Source organism: Salmo salar, chromosome ssa21, assembly GCF_905237065.1.
Source record: "Salmo salar chromosome ssa21, Ssal_v3.1, whole genome shotgun sequence".
Taxonomy (NCBI): domain Eukaryota; kingdom Metazoa; phylum Chordata; class Actinopteri; order Salmoniformes; family Salmonidae; genus Salmo; species Salmo salar.
Window position 1 is genome coordinate 19,697,815 of NC_059462.1, and position 4,929 is coordinate 19,702,743.

The following is a 4,929-nucleotide window of genomic DNA, read 5'->3' on the forward strand; positions in this document are numbered from 1 at the left end:
AATGTGTGGATAAAGCTCTTAATTTGGCATTGGGAAAAACACGAGATGAACTTCTACAAAACAGGCCCGCTAAAGCTAAACAACACTCCGTAATGTTCACAACCACATATACTTTGAACTCGCGAAAAGTGGAAGATGCGGTCAAGAATTATTTTATCATCGGACCCAGTTTGCCAGCTGAATTTAAAAATCCACCACTTATTGTCTATAGGAGAGGTTGCAATTTACGCGCTAAATTGGTTCATACCAACTGCCAGTCACAAAAGAAAATCAGCCAGGCTCTTTTAGCCCTCTTCCAAATGGTAGCTATAAATGCAGGGTATGCGCACAGTGCAATAATATGATGAAGTGTGAATGTTTCTGCCACCCACATACAGGAAAACGGTTCCAAAAAAATTACATTATTACGTGTTCCACCACCCATGTTATTTACATTATTAAATGTCCATGTGGGCTCTGCTATGTAGGTAAAACCTCTCGTTCTCAAACAGAGAATCAGTGAACATAAAAGTTAAATCAGGAGAAAGGACAGGGATTATCCAGTAGCAGTACATTTTCATGACCCTAAAGCATGACATTTCTACCTTTAGATTTTGTGGCATAGAGAAAGTTAAGATATCAGACAGGGGAGGTGACATTAATAATACTCTGAGTAAAAGATAATATTTTTGGATTTTCACCCTCCAGACATTATTTCCTAAAGGTCTTAATGATGAAATGCCTATGTAGGTTATGTTGTAAATTCGAACATGAATTATGCCCCTATTTAAGATGACTCTGATGTTTTTCGTACGATGTACCCAATGATTTATGAAAACTTGCTCGGTAGGTCTATGTCCTCATTGTGGTTTTACAGACGTGTTTAATACGTCTTATTTTCACACTTGATTCGAATATTTATTGGATATTGTTATATTTGGTAGCACTTATTTGTTTTTCCTTCGCCTCCAACCCCTTTCGATGCGTGGAACGGATGTGGGTGGGGCTAGGTCTACATAAACCAACAACAACAACAAAAATGTGATGATGAAAGGTTATAGTCTATGGCTGGATTTATGTATATTTTTCCAATGCTACATTCATTTGACAGACCTATCTTGATTGACCCTCTTTCTACAATGCCTAGTCTATGAGAGGCCTAATCATATTTGTATGAATATTTTGTTAACGCCTAGGCTATTGAGATGCATTCAGGTAATGAACTCGTTATTATGCATCAACATTAGTTGTGCTTGCAGTTGGAGAGCTCTGGAGGAACTGATGTTAGTCTATTACTACTGAGATCTGAGACCTGTCAGGACTGAAGTATGATCAGCTTCTCCCAACTAAAAACCTTCAGTATGTTGTTGTTGATTGTCACGACTTCTGCCGAAGTCGGTCCCTCTCATTGTTCGGCGGTCGATGTCACCGGCCTTCTAGCCATCGCCGATCCACTTTTCATTATCCATTTGTTTTGTCTTACACACCTGGTTTCAATCCCCCAATCCCCCATGTTTGTTTGTGAGTAATTGTTTGTATGTAATACGGTCCGTTATGTGGGCTCGCTTTATTGTATTGTATTTGTCTATTTTTTTAGTAAATTACGTTTATTTACTTATATCTGCTGTCCTGTGCCTGACTTCTCTACACAAGCTACACACAGACCTCATTACATTGATGTAGAGCTCAGTACATTGGTCTGGAATGTGTCTAAAGACTTGCTGAGGAAGGAAGTTAAGGTTGTTGTGAGAGAGGACCCTCAGATTAACCAGTTTCCGAAAGTAGTTGATGTACTGTATATAGTATCTTATCCCTCCACAGCATATCTAAACGGCTACCTTTGAATTCTATCTTCTTCAGAGAAGGGCTTTCCAGCTCTGTGTTGGGGGAGGTGGAAATATTATTGTAGTTCGTGAGTAATATCTTCAGATTGGTCAAATTGTTGGTGAAATTCAGCATATGGGTCAAACCCTCAGATTCAAAATAATGGTCGTTGTGGCTTATGTCTCACATAAACTAAACTTCTCAGTTCCTGAAACGCTGAGCAATAGAAAATGTCTAGACAGTTAGATGAGAAGTCAAGATACTTTAAGTTAGTGAGATAAGTGATCTCGGAACCATTTAGACTTCGGCTCATCGAATTTCCATAGAGATTTAGGCATCTAATGTTAGCAAGGTTCAAGAATCTGGAGTGAAGGAAGGATATGTTATTCCTGCTCATATCCAATTTTTTCCCAAACTGGCTGCACAGTTATTAACGAATGAATTCAGTGTCCCAGCCTCCTTGTCCTACTATTTGCAGCTGCATGCATACTCATCATATCTAAAACAATGAATCTCTCTCACTTCTCCTTTGTGGTAGTGCTCAGCATCTGACATTGGGGAGACATTTAAGGCTTCTCCAGAAAAATCAACAGAATTACCACTTTGAGTAGGGGACGATATGTTATTGTCTAATACATTTTTTATTTGGAAGCTTTTGAGCTCCAAGGTTGAGGTTGGTCATTTTGATGAAGTTGGTGCCCAGGTCAATGACCTTGAGGTTCTTTAGAGGAATCAATGGCCGGATATCTGCATGGGGCAGTTGTTGGAAGACAAAGCCCCTGAGGGTGAATACTTTCAGGGATTTCAGGAAGGTTCAGAGAGGGTTCAGAGTAGCTGGGTACTTCTGCAACTCGTAGTTAAAAGACAGGTCCAATTATTTGAGGTTGGTTAGAGCTCGTGGGAAGTTAGCATTTGCTATCTATCTAGCTAAAACGTTAGTTGAGAGATCAAGAACTCGCAGCTCTGTACAGTTCTGAAACCACGCCATAAGTACATATGTGAGGAAGTTACTACTGCAGACATGGTATCCTCAGCTTGGTCAACGTTTTAAAAGCATTTTAGTTAATCTGAAGTTGTGAATCGTGAGGGCATGGAACACAAGGAAATGGTGCATTGTAACAGCGTGGGCAGTTTCCACTTACGTCAAGAATCTCAAATTGGGTAAAATTATTAAAATCTTGTTGTTATAGAGATACAACTCTCTGAGACTTGTTGGTACCTTTTGGGGAATGTAGGATAGGTTATTTGACTTGAGGGATAGCAAAGTAATGTTACCAAGCTGTAGAAACGCACCCTCCTTAATTTGATAGGAAACATTACATGGGTTACGATAGTAACATTTTGGACCCAAATAAAGAATCTGTACATTAGTGATGTCAGAGAGGTTATTTTTCAGAATGGTATATATTGGATTCACCTCTAGCCTGAGCAGAATGAGGTTCGGAGGGAGACCCTTTGGGATGCTGGAGAGCTGATTCCCATCCAGATACAGAGCCTTCAGATTCCTCAGGTCTTTGAAGATGTTGTTCTTGTGGCCGATCTTGCAGCGCATGTCGATCACCATGATGTTCTCCAGGCCCTGTAAGGAGTGGAGTTGATTTAAGGGATGTGGTTGATGGTGAGGGTTAGATTGGTGGTGTTTTTGGAAATGTCATTTTGGACCTCCAGGAGTCCTCTCTCAGTGCAGTCCACATTGACACCGCTCCCGTTGCTGGCCAGGTTGACGTCACATGGCAGAGTTTTTGGGTACCAGCCTCCAGCTGCCAGCACGAAGAAGCACCACAGGCCCAGCAGCATCACCACACACACCTGAAGGGATATACACTCTGTCCTCTGACAGGGGGAATAGGACAGTGTCATTACTAGAGGGGTAATGATAATACGTTTTATTGCCTCTTAAACCACAGGACACAATAAGTCTAAGATTAAAATTCACTGCTCAATAAAATATAAAAGTATAGAAAACAATCACTTCTGTTTGCTGGGATTCAAATAAATTGTACATGACTGTGGCACACCTCAACAAAGCAATTGTAGATGGTTTGTTAACATATTAAAAGGTTATGAGGGCATTTCCCCCCCACAAAAAAATATTCTGATTCTATTGACCTTTCCTATGTTGTTCTACATAGACATAAAACTAACAGATCTATGCTTAAATATTTTCTTTCAAATATTTTGTATTAATGTTTTCGGACATCACCAGTTTCTTCTTTTTTTATCAATCTTTTGTTTCTCTCCATCCACCAGAAACACAATAGATGTACGTACTCAAGTACTTTATATTCATGAAATGTTCAGTGCCTTGCAAAAGTATTCATCCCCCTTGGCGTTTTTCCTATTTTGTTGCATTACAACCTGTAATTTAAATAGATTTTTATTTGGATTCCATGTAATGAACATACACAAAATTGTCCAAATTGGTGAAGTGAAATGAAAAAAATAACTTGTTTAAAAAAATTCTAAAAAATAAATAACTGAAAAGTGGTGCGGGCATATGTATTCACCCCCTTTGCTATGAAGTCCCTATATATGATCTGGTGCAACCAATTACCTTCAGAAGTCACATAATTAGCCCGCATCCCGTTAGCAGGATCAACAGCCAGTGAAAAAATCAGAGCGCCATATTTAAAACCAAATCTAATCATTTCTATTTCTCAAACATAGGACTATTTTACACCATTTTATAGATACACTTCTCCTGAATCGAACCACGTTGTCTGATTTCAAAAAGGCTTTACAGCGAAAGCAAAACATTAGATTATGTTAGGAGAGTACGTCGACAAAAACAACCACACAGCCATTTTCCAAGCAACTAGTATGCATCACAAATACCCAAAACACAGCTAAATGCAGCACTAACCTTTGACGATCTTCATCAGATGACACTCCTAGGACATCATGTTACACAATACATGCATTTTTTGTTCTATAAAGTTCATATTTATATATAAAAACAGCATTTTACATCGGGGAGTGACGTTCAGAAAATATTTTCCCTCAAATACTGCCGGTGAATCAGTGCCACAATTTACAAAAATACTTGTCATAAACATTGATACAAAATTAAACTGTCATTCAAAGAATTATAGATGAACATCTCCTTTATGCAAACGCTATGAAAGA

The 4,929-nt window shown here is 38.9% G+C and overlaps 1 pseudogene; it reads right to left on the minus strand.

Moving 5' to 3' along the window:
- Window positions 1-2,208: 2,208 nt before the first annotated feature.
- LOC106581875 (toll-like receptor 7) lies at window positions 2,209-4,017 on the minus strand (annotated as a pseudogene).
- Between the last annotated feature and the right edge of the window lie 912 nt (window positions 4,018-4,929).